Source organism: Passer domesticus, chromosome 2 (assembly GCF_036417665.1).
Source record: "Passer domesticus isolate bPasDom1 chromosome 2, bPasDom1.hap1, whole genome shotgun sequence".
NCBI classification, from domain to species: domain Eukaryota; kingdom Metazoa; phylum Chordata; class Aves; order Passeriformes; family Passeridae; genus Passer; species Passer domesticus.
In genome coordinates, this window is record NC_087475.1 from 36,011,894 (window position 1) to 36,024,913 (window position 13,020).

The following is a 13,020-nucleotide window of genomic DNA, read 5'->3' on the forward strand; positions in this document are numbered from 1 at the left end:
TCATTTTTACAGTAAATCTGTAAAAATTTATTTTCCCTGTTTTCTGTTAATTTCTTACTTCTCTCAACTATTCTTTGTTTTCTTACTTATTTATCATGACACCTGTGTTTAACTATACCATATATGTTGCTTATTAGATTACAGAAGTATTTCATTTGACTCACAAGTAAATTTTAACTTTACTGTAAAGTAACTCAGACTTTTTGTTGAAAGTTCTTTCTTCTGAACTTTTCTGTTTTCTATTGTACAGAATTACTGAAAACCATTGCAATTACAAGAAAACTGAAATGTAATACTGATATAGCTGACAAATCTTAGGTATATTTAAAAAAACCCAGTCTCTCTCGATTCAAATTATCAAAACATTCTAAACAAAACAGATGGAGGCATATCAACACAATTGTTTTTATTTGGTTTTTTTTTTTTTTTTTTTTTTTTTTTTTTTTTTTTTTTCTTATTTAGATACCTCCATCAAAAGTGAACCTTGCAGTTGTCTTGAGCATAATCAAGAATTCTGGAAGCTCTGTCTATAGCTTGGGATTTGCTTGGTGCCTTATAAATGGAAAATGATACATGCCTAAGTATCAGTGATCCTGGATTTAGCCTTCCAAAGATAGTCCTTGGTGTCTTCAAAGTGATTATATTTGTAGATTTAGGGCATTCCAAAATTATGTTTACATCTTAACTTGAGTCAGTGTTTCAGAGAGAAGAAACACTTGGAGAGATTGCTTTCAAAAATTAAAATAAAAAACTACAGAAACTCAGGAAAAAAAAAAAAAAGAAAAAAAGGAAAAAAATGAGTAATCCTCTGTAAGTATTTTCCAATTTATACTTAATACATTACTAGTGGACGTCATGGAATAAATTGGCTGCTGGGCATGACTTTATACTTAAAATCTTATGATTCACAGGGCTGGTGGTTGTCCTCCGTGCTGTGCTTTATCACGTGTAATGTTTTGGGAAATGACAGAAGAGATTACTGCCCACCAGAAGGAGGGATTTAGTAGATTTTGTACTGTATTCCAGTGAAAGGCAGTCAAGCTGTCTCAAAAATGCATACATTGACCTGGGGTGTACCACCATCTATTTTAGACACGACACAATACTTTTTTCCTCTTCTGTACAATATCTTCGCTGAAGTGCCTGCTGTGGTTTTAGGATCTCCATTGCAGGAAGATTGTGGACAAAACAAAAACTCAGTACAGAGAAGTAGGAGCAATCTGATTTTTCTTTCTTTCTTTTTTTTTTTTTTAAGGAGACATATGGATTGGGACTTTTTAGTCTTGAGATTATAAGACTATGGCAAGATCACAGCCACAGTGAGAGGGAATTGTTTCAATGCTGTTTCAGCCACAAAAAGGCTGTGACACTTCTAAGTGACCTTAAAGGAAGCCAGGACTCGGCTCCCTGCATGCTTGGAAACTGGTGAAGTTACATTCAGAGTAGATACTGCTGAGGAACATGGGAGTGGGAGCAAGAGCTTCACTGGGAAAACCAGTGAGCCTCAAGCAAAATGTCTCATATTCTAAAGTCCTTCAAAGTTTGTAGAAGCCTATTAAATACTGCAAGGAAATAAGCTGTTCTCCAAATCCAGTATGGATAAGATACAGAAACTAGGAAGGATTGTCAAAGAAGTGTGCTCTGACTGAACATAAACAGATAGCATTATTTATGTGCAGACTAGCAGCAGCTAGACAGTAACAAATGATTTCCAAGCAATAGAATGTACGGCTTAGTAGGGATCATGGAATTTTTTTCCAAGAAAATTTTTTAAAGGACAATTCAGAGAAAACAGTGTTTTGAATAGTGTAGAATTAATAATTGATGTTGCTCTGGGACAGGGAGATAGATGGCTTATTTTGATTAGAGTAGATATTCTATTGTATATACCCTGGTAATTGTTCTATTGCTGCAAGGTAAGTGGCAAGAATTTATCTACCATTCTTTCAAAGTATTCTTAATTAAACATATCACTGTATGCTCAAGAAATGACAAGCTTTTTATTAAATACTTACATATACTTTTTTTGTTTAGTTACTTTTACAATGCTCAAATTTTTAAATTGGGATAGATAATGCTATGTAAAGCAAACCACCTGTGGTAAGAGTTTGTCAAAACTTACATCCCAATGGTAAATACCATGAAAAATTTGTATTGTGGGGGAACAGTGATGATACCATATCAATCCATAACCATAGAATCAGCCCAAAAAATAATGTCTGATTAATCATCCTACACATTTTAAAGCAGGCAACTTATATGTATATGTTAACACAAAAATTATGACCTCTATATTTTATTAATGTTTTATGTGTCTACTCACATGTACACAAACTTTTTGAAGTAAATTGTAACACATTGTTTGCATGTGGTTTCATAGCCCATTCTTTCATTAGCATGCTCAGTTTGAAAGCACAACCAACAGTTATGCACTCATATTAACTTTATGACCAGATAAAACATTATTGTTGCAGTTGTTCTATAGACATGCACATTCCATGTCCCTCTGATATAAATTTGAGGTACTGCTGCACAAATTTCACACCTGCTTCTGTTAATAGTCTACCCAAATTTTAACCACAGAAAATCCATATTTGTGTTCAAGTAAAAGAAACACAGACCTGGATGTTACAGAGCTGTTTTGGCTAAACTATCTCTCAGGAGACCAGAAGTCTGCTGTGGTTAAAAGACTTGCTGTTATCCAATTTCTCCCATCCACTTACTGTGTGTAGGCACTTTGTGTCTACCAGGATGGAGGTAGTGACCTCAGTGCACTTGGGTGCCTGAATTTCCTTTCCAACAGCCTAATTTAGGGGGAAGGGAAGGGAAGGGAAGAGAGGGGAATGGGAAAGGAAAAAAAAAAAAAAAGAAAAAAGAAAAAAAAGAGAAAAGAAAAAAGAAAAGAAAAAAAAAAAAGAAAAAAGAAAAATGGATTGCAAGTCTAAGACATTGGAAAAGAATAGGAGACAGTATAGTAAATGAGGTTTCTGACCTGGTTGTGCAAGCTCAGGTATGAATTTTCTACCTAGAAGACCTTGAAGTATCAGGTTTCACACATCAGTTAGCAATTTTCCTGCTCTTTCTCAGTAATTATATTATAACTATTACTCTGTTCTTTCCATCCAATGATTGCAAGCACTGCCCATATATGAGCAAACAAATGTTCATCTATGCTGAAAAAAATATGAAAAAATATCCCTATTTCACAGATGGGGAAATGGGAAAAAATAAAATATATCTTAGGATTTTCCATGAAGTTTGTGGCAGAATTGCAAGAAAATCTGATTTTTCCAGTCTTTAACCTTGCACTATATTTCCTGGCAAAATTTTTGGCACTCTGAGTGAGAAATATTGTCAACATACAAATGGATGGAAATTTCCAAGGAACAAGTTGTTTCTGTCACAATTACATAGGGGTAAATAATTGCAGAAAATATACAGCCTCTACATAATTATAGTCTCATTTTTCTTGTTTTTTTTGCTTTACCCCATCATTACTACTCAAATACATTACTAGACCTAAAAGACCAATTCTAATATACAGAGTAAAAAGGGTGAATAAACATGATGAAAAGCCTTGCTGCTATGTTGCTGTGCTCTGACAGATATTTAACCTGAGGGGAAAAAATTTAAATGGCAAACAAAAAAAATTTCCCAGTCTGAGTAAATCACATAGAGAGGAAAAAATGCTTCTTGAAGTCATAATCTTGGATGCCAATATTCATAAATAGAGAAATCCCAGGGCAGAAATTTTCCTCAACATTTCCAGGGATGGAGGCCTGACTGCTTCTGGATGTTCCTCCCCAGAAAATCAAAACCTTCATCTACTTGTGGGCCTTTTACATTATGCAAGCAAACTCCATGAGTTTCAAAGGGGATTTCATTGCTGTTGCCATTCTGCCGTAACACTGAAGCAGTTGAATGTTTCCTACCAGAAGCTGAGGATAAATTGAGCTGATAGGATGACTCTGTGTGTGCCTGGCAAATTGATCATCCATTTCTTTGCTGTAGAATGCTTGATCCTGCAGGCAGAGTTGTCTGTAGATATCAATGTACTCATTTTCACTCCTATTAACTGTATGTATTTAGAAGAAATTAACTATTGTAGTAGTTATTTATTACTGCCAATAAAGTCTTAAGCTGGAGTTTGTCTTCTAGCATTCCTAAAATCAACAAGCATTGCAGAAAAAAAATATTTTGACCAAATCATGGTGGCTTGTACAGCAATCTTTTGTTATGTGAGTGTAGTCAGTCCTTACCGAAATCTGCCCCAAAATTGTGAGTGCATCATCCCACATGAATGTTAAAAAACATCAAATAAACATTGCCAGATGTGTCTGAACCTGCATTGTCAGTATGTATAAAGCACTACTGTAACATTTGCTTCACAAGAGACTTAGAAGAGTTCATACCCTCGTATCAAAATAAGTAGAAATGAAACAGCAATTTGATTTTTTGGAGGAGTACTGTAGGAGTAATATTGTATTTGTGGGGTGCCACGATGAAGGAAGGAATGATGAATCTGACTCCATGTTCTCAGAAGGCCAATTTATTATTTTATGATACCATATTAAAGAATACTAAACTATACTATACTAAAAATTACAGACAGGATACTTACAGAAGGCTAAAAAGATAATAACGAAAACTTGTGACTCTCTCCAGAGTCCCGACACAGCTTGGCTCTCATTGGCCATTGAGTCAAAACACTCACAGCAGAAACTAATGAAACAATCACCTATTGGTAAACAATCTCCAACCACATTCCAAAAGCAAAACAAAGGAGAATCAAATGAGATAATTATTGTTTTCCTTTTTATTTGAGGCTTCTCAGCTTCCCAGGAGAAAAAGCCTGGATAAAGGGGTTTTTCCAGAAAATGTGAATGCCACAGAGTAATGCCTGATAGAAGGCTTATTTTTGAAGTAGAACCACTATGCTTAATTACACTTTTGATTTCAAAATTAAATTCAGATATGAAGTTTGTGTTGGAGTATGTTTGAAATGTTTTAGCCTTCCATTTAGGAAAAGCATTAATAAACTCTTCTACCTTCTTCCCCATTTCCAAAAAGGCATACCATCTTACCTTTGTGATCATTGATTTGGTATCAATTAGCATGGAAATCAGTCCATAGGTGCCAAAGTTACTGGGTAGAAAGGGTGGTTTGAAGATGGGAATCTGCAAGCAGAATTACCATGAGTGTCCTATTTCCATAGCTAAGTGGTCTGAAAGTTTCTTAAATTTCAAAGACATCTTTTGAGATGTACTTGGGAGAAATGTTGATTTTTTCTTTACTACACACTCCTGCCAAGACGTAACTACTACTGACAGCAATGTAGAAACAGATCTAAGGATACACTGAGTTAGATGTTAGATCAATATTGGATAGAACAATGCAGAGCTTAGGTATTTGCCACAACACGGATCTTCAAAATACATAGGGTTTTAAATTCCTAGAAAAATAATGGGAAATTTCAAAGGTTGTACATATTGCTTGAATTAGGCCTAAATCCTTGTGGTTTTCTTCCCATTTATACATCCATGCCATGTTTGCTACTAGTTTACTAGTAGCAAAACATTTGAGTTTTTACCAAATAAATAGCATTTTAATTTTTTTTTTCTGAAGTCACAATTAATGCTTTCTTTTGTAATGGCTTTTTGTCAGTTTTCATGAATCACCATCATTCAAATCTCTACCACAGATTGATGGATGCAGCTGGTCGATCTCCATTACCTGGAAATTCATGGGCTGAATGTAATAAAAAACAGCTTTCTCAAGCATTTCTGCAAGATTTGGGTGTCTTCTGTATCACACTTTCTGAAATAGTTGATTTTTATTTTGAGATTGCTTACAGGCTAAGGACACAGGAACAGTCTATTTAACCAGCTGATATTTTCATGCCACATTAGCAAATAAATTGCTCACTATTGAAATCAGCAAACTACACTTTCTTTTTGTAGTCATGGTCAGTATGCTTACACAGAGCAGCATTAATTTTGTCTGTATTGTGTTGGAAGTGTAGTCTATCTTTAAATGCATCTACGTATCAGATGTACAATGTGTGATAAAACAAAAGGAGCCTCTAGATCATACACCTTTGAGATTCATAAAGAATCTAAAAGCTAGGGTTGGGAGCCTGTGATCCCTGTTCAATGCCTGAAGAGAGTTGCATGCCTGAGAAGACATTTGTGATCCTCTGAGGGAAGACACTCCTAGCAACAAGGCAAAAGGGAAACGTTAAGCCTGGGGTATTTCTGAAACTCCATCTTCTCTGGAAATTAGATAATAGAAGCAGATAGATTTCTGTCTTCCCTCAGGCTTGAAACCTGAATGTACATAGAGCTATTAATTCAGACAACAAACTGGAGTTGATTCTTTCTTTTAAAATGCAGTTATTGATGTTTACAGCTTTGAAGAGCAAATGGGAGTCCTAGGTTTAATATATCCTCAGCCTTATAAGTATTCCAAGTTGTATCTTCCAGCACTCTGTGCTCCACATGGCCTGGGCTGTTGCCAGTGTTCTTAACAAAGTATTTTATCCAGGCGGCACAGAATAAGAAATTTAGGAGGCTAAGAAAGAATAACAGGAGAAGTGAACAGAAACTTAATATCAAGCTTTGTAATGAGTGAGCTTTTCAACATGCTAGTGGAATAAGTACTGGGAATCAGAACCCAGGATTCCCCACACTCAGCTCAGGATTAGAGTGGCATCAGCTTCTTCTGATGGGGTGGAAAGTGCCACTTCACTTAGTTCAACAAATAAGGAACGGTTCTGTGAGTAGAAGCTTGATTTGAATACCTAATTCCAATTGTGGCATATTTGGACATGAAGAGAGGTAGATGCTTAAAGACAATCATAGGTGATAATTTAAATAACTCTACAACGTTCAAGGTGTTTTGTGCTTGTTCTCTTCTTGTTGTCTTAGTATTGTATCTGGTCTTCATTTGTATTGTATCTTCATATTGTATCTTATTTTGTATCTGGTCTTCATTGTGTTTAAGTATCTGGTTTTCAGGCATTTTAAAGAAGGGGAAAAATATAACCTTATTTTTGGACCCTGCTGTTTCTCCAAATTTTCAACATTCAAAATTAATATTGGCTAAAATCATTGAATCATTGAGCAAAACTATCAAAAGAGATGTTATTGATGTCTGCTCTGTATTTCTGTCCTACTTTTGGCTAGGATAGAGTTAATTTTCTTTTTAATTTTCCGTGTGGTTTTAAACCACAACAATTTCATGTCCTTTCTCTTACCCATATCTACATGTAGGTGTTTTCATTTATGAACCAAGGTGTTCTACAATTGTGCTAAATTTGCTCCACAATACTATAGGAGATGGATTAATTTTTCAGTTGATGTTTATACTATTCTCTTTGGTATCCTGAAGTGGTTAATTATTTTTCTTTATTCCGTCATCACAGAACGACTAAGCACTGCAGTGAAGACCTCCAAATAGTTTGACAATTATTGCTCTGTTGATTTTTCTCTTTATCTCTGATTTTTTTTCCCCAGTATATTATCGGTAAATTTATAAAATGGATTTGTGGAATTTGTATTTTCTTGACTACTCATTCTTGCCTAGAATGATTGGAGAAGTGAGAACTTAAATGAGCCTGTGTGCTCTCTTTTGAAAAGCAGAGGGAAGTCCTGAAATAGCTTGGACTCATTAATTAGAGCAGAAAGAATCTGAAACTTAGAAGACTTTGTTTTCAAATTTGTATGGATATCAAGAGACATAGAGAAACAACTAAGATCTCAATGTGACTTTGGCAAATTGCATAGGTAATTATTGTATATTTGTTATTATTCACAGGGACATAAACAGTCTACAGCTTTTCTGATTATATGAACATGTGATGGTTCTGTGGTGAAGTAAGTCTGGGTGCGGGCAGCATCACCTGTTGTACAGGTCCTGTCTGCATGTGTGTGGTTTTCTGCAGCAATGTGAAGCGACTAAAGACATTCTTTTACTGGATATTGTGAGGAAGTCTTTAACCCAGATTAGTTTTGATGGTAGACTTTGTCACCTGAGAGCTTACGTAAGTGGTCTCTTTCAGTGTAGTACAGGAAACTGGTTGCTAAGAGGTCTGAGACCTATTCAGACAGATGAAACAGTCCATTAGTGACATTTGAGACACAGTTTGATGGTCTCTCATCATCCTCATTTCTCTTCAGGATATGCTACCACATAGTGCATTGAAAGAAGGCTTTACATAAAATCAGATGGATCTGGAGCATTGAAATGTAGCATGCTGAGAGGGAATGATGAAATCTGTATCCCTCATGCAGCATCAAACAATACAGCTGGATATATATAATGTGATGTGACAGCAAATATTGAAAAAGAGTATAGGAAAGTCATTAATGCCACCTAAAATATACTTGCCTTTGGAAATACAAGAAGTATCTCAAGTAGTGATTTCTGGAAAAAATGAGATCAAAAAGACGAGGTAGATCGACATTCCTGGAGCAACAATGTATAACCTTGAAGCACAGTAACAGTTAGTAGACTTCATTATCCAAACTGGTCACAGAATAATAAACATGAATGGAGTTAGAGAAGATTGGCAAAGCACTATGTCTAGTGTTAGATCATACAGATGAATGAGTCAGTATTTGTGGTGCTTTTTCGTTTCACAGAAATTTATTACTCTTCAATGCAAGCCAAAATAGGTATCATCTGAAACAAAGCTATAGTATAATTAAATTAGAATAACAGGGTTATTTTATCAACATGATGCTTTGACATGAGAGAAAGCAGTGTTGAATCACAGGTGGCATGCTCCCAAATATATCGAACCAAGAGATCTTGACAGCAGAACAATGTTGTTTATGAAAAAACAAAATCAAGGGAGGTGTGATTAATTATGCCTGTTCTTGGAAGATGTCAGAATTGATTAGCAGATAAATGGCTGAATGATTCATCTCCTGCAGGTCAAAGTGATTGCACAAAGCTGAAATTAACATACTTGATACAGGGGTTGCCTCAGCAGTTATCCCACTGCAGGGGAAAGCATGGGAAAGTGATATCAACTACTAGCAACCCCTCTAGCTTGGCTTCTGCCAGCTCTTCATTTCACGGGAGATCAGAGTGCAAGGAATATCATACCAATCATCCTTCATGCAAAACAATACAGGGGTTTTTTTGTGTTTTTTTTTTTTTAATTCAAGAATAAAAATATTTTTAGGTGACTCCTTTTACATTTTTCCTATTCTTTCCAACTGAGTATTCAAAAAGTCAAAAAGGAAACATTGCTTAAGTAAATATGAAAATATGGAAAAAACCCCCAATTTAAATGAAACAAAATGGGATATTTGAGAAGTTAAATCGCATGTAGACCAGTGTATCTGGAGATTACTCATTCTAATATACAGTAAATCGTATATAGTAAATGTATAGGAAATAATACATTAATGTATTGAATAGTAAGAATTTTGGAAAGACCTTGGAGGTATAAGTAGGCCAGTAAGCTTATGAAAAGATCAAGGATTGTACCAATCTTCCAAAAAAAGTTATTTCAGTCAATTTTTAAATTATTATTAATATACATCATAACTTCTATTTTATAATATCAGTCTCGATATAAAACATAATTGGAAAAATACTGCAGTTATTTCTATGTATTTCTGCTAACTTTCTTTTTTGTAGAAATAAATATGAGAATTAGTCTATTTTCCTGATACACTGACACTTCAACACTCCAACCAGTACATGACTCCTAGATTCCTTAGGAAGCTATAAGAAAATGTATTGTGGTAAAAAGCTGAAATAATTTGGTGTTGAACACCTTAAGAAAAAACAGAATGGCAGATAACAATTCTATATCAAGTTCAGTGTCTTATATATAAAATATAAGACCATGCATTTTTATGTGAAGATTTAGAGATGCAACAAGAAGGCTCTCACTGAGATGAGGTTACCCTGCTGCTCTTGATGGAAAACCTCTTAAAGCTGCAGGGCTCCTTTGGGCACCAGCTGGAACTGTGTTTGAATGAAGAACAACTGAAAAAAAAGGAAATATTTTAATAATGTACAGAAAAATAGAACTCTGATTTTTCCAGATTTTGAATTATTTGCATTAGCAGTTCAGCATTGCTCTTTGACTGCAAGAAAGAATCCCTACACAAACATACACAAACACACACACAAACACTACAAAACCTTGGCTGAAAACAATAAAAGAAGAAAAGCATAGCACTACCATTAATCTGTGCATGACATTCAACTTCAGAACAATTTAATACTGTGTTTTCTAAATAGGGTAGAAATTAAATGGAATTTAAAATAAAACATTAAAATATTCAAGTAAGGCAAAATATGTTTAAAAATTGGTTCTGATTGTAGTCCACATGGAACTATCTTTATAGACTGACTAGTGGTAACTTAGTTACGAACTGCATTGATATAAGTTGTTTTCTCACAGACAAAGAAAGATTCTTCTGCTGCATTAAAAAAATCCCAGGACACAACATTCCTCTGTCCAGACATTCTCTAGGGGACAGTTTTATGTCTTGTCATTGATCACAGAAACAGTAACAAGACTATCTAACTTCTTTAATTTGCTCTGGTGAAGAAAATTTAAAGCTAGTAAAACATATGTTGCAGGATTTTGTCTCTTTTCTGTGCTTTAAAATTCCTTTATGTTTTAGTGCTGTGATTTTCTGAGAAGGGTGTAAATATCAGCTTGGTGAGCCTATAGCTTTCTGCATTAAAAAGCCATGCTGTGAGCTCTTTTTTCTGATTTTCCTTCCTCATCAGGATAGTGAGCTAGATGTTTGCACAGCAGAAGTCCAGCACATTCATACCTGTCAGCCACAGAGGCAATAGAAATGTCACCTGATAACTAGACATCAAGCCTATAATTTTCAATTCTCTTAAAAGAAAATGCAGGCAGAGATTTCAGGGGAACAGAGAACATTTAGTGACATCACAGTAAAGACACAGGAGTTCAGCCAGCTCAGTAAGTATCTCAGTAGCAGTATACAGCAGTATGTCAAGGGTCTTTAAGTTTGGGGTTTTTCTTTTACACTGAGGAATTGCACTTTTTATGTTGTCTGGTTTTCCTACTTATTTGGCACATACAGTTCTTTTCTCCAGTTGACACAGCTTTGCACAGCTTCCTTTACATTTAACTTTTGATCTTCAATGAACATTTATCAGAGCAACACTGAAAGCCAAAAATTTTGCTGAAGGGACAAATCCTTGGAGCTGCCTTCATCAGATTGACAGCCCAGCAGAAACCTGCACCGTAAATTAGTGAGTTTCTTCTCAGGAGCCAATCAAGCACTGATCCCAAAGACTTAAAATTTAATGAAAAAAGAAACCCTTGTCTTGAAGAAGTGAAAACAAAATACAGTAGATATCTTCTACCTTATTTTGTCTTGATGCATATGTTATTACTTCCAGTCAGGTCTGCTAGGTACCTGCCACTGCACTGAGTGCTTCTGATTCATGGGCTCCAGCATAGGAAACACTCAGAGCTGACTCTGCCAGCATAAAACAATTCACAAAGGGGTCTGATGACTCCATTTTTTATGACACCTTGGTTGGTACAGGTAAAGACTTTTTCTGTAACTTTCCCATCTCACTCTAAGTAATCTGGAGCCATCATTCAGAAATCAAGGTTTCATCTTAGCGTTAATAGCTAAAGTGCATTTCCGCTTCAGTAGCACTGACATCCTTAGTGGCTCTTATCTATCATTTAACATCAAGGTGGAAGTCAGGCTTTCCCACAAGTTCTGCAGGAAGACAAATTCTTTTCCATGGGCAAAATCTAGAAGAAACTTTTTCAGATAGACATTAGAATTTGGGAGTTGGGGGGGGGGGGGTGTTGCATGTTTTTTTGGGTGTTTTTTGGTGATTTTGGTTGGTTAGGTTTTTTTTTTTAGTGTGGTTGTATCCTTTTCCTTCTGAGAACTGCAACAATTGAGTATAATTGAGTATTCACTCTCTCTTTTGCCTCTTAAACCTGGCAGAATACCTACATGATTAATTTTAGGTCTCTTTTGAACCCCAGTTTGAAAATAAACAAGTTACGAAAACCAGAAGTTTTCTATAGTGAGGTTGCAATATAGACAAAAGTATAAATACAATTTAACTCTATTTATCTGACTCATTAAAGTCAACTTTGAATGAATGAAAAAAAAAAAAATATATATATATACACACACACATTTAAATTGTGCCAAATAATATGAATTAATCTTGTCACATTATCTTTTCAGATATGACACCTGCAATGAGGTACTATTGAGTCCTACTCAGCACTGAATTACTTATTTTTAGGATTTTTGCTTTTAGATAAGATCTTCCTAGAATAAGCAACTAAAATCAGTAAGTGACACAGGAACCTAAATTCCAAATAATATATTTTCTTTACTAGTGAGATAACAGCTAGGCAGAAACTCTAGCACAAAGATGGCCAGGGCAATAATTGTTTGAGAAGTGGGTTTTCATTCATGGTAGCATTTTTTTTTTGTTTGCCTGATGTTGTTTCCTTGATGTTTTACTGATGGTGTTTCCTGTAAATTGCTTTTTAGCATGAAAATTTGGGGTTTTTTTGCTCAGATAAATGTAAGGTCTATAGCTATACATCTCTATGGAGCCTATTAGCTGCTGTTATACATTACCATGGTTTCAAATAAAATTTGAGAAGGGGAAGAGAAATTGAGAAATTAAAATATTGGGTCTTCACTTAGTCTCCAGCAGTGAACACTGCAGAACAGCAGCAGGTTGTAGAATGCAGATAATGCAGAACCAAATGCACTTTGTCCTATTTTGCTTTAATCCTATTAAGAGCAAACAGCAGGGCAAAAGAGCAATGTAGGTGGTATTATATTAGATGCTTTTGTTCCCTACTGAAAGACTGTAATTTTATAATGTATCTCTTATCAATTTAGTAAAATAAATAATTTTTTCTGTCCAGATATAAAACAGTTTTAGTGCTCCAAACCAATATTTAAATTTACTTAGTATTATCACAATTTTCTGGATAGAAGGAAAATCTAAGCCAGCCTT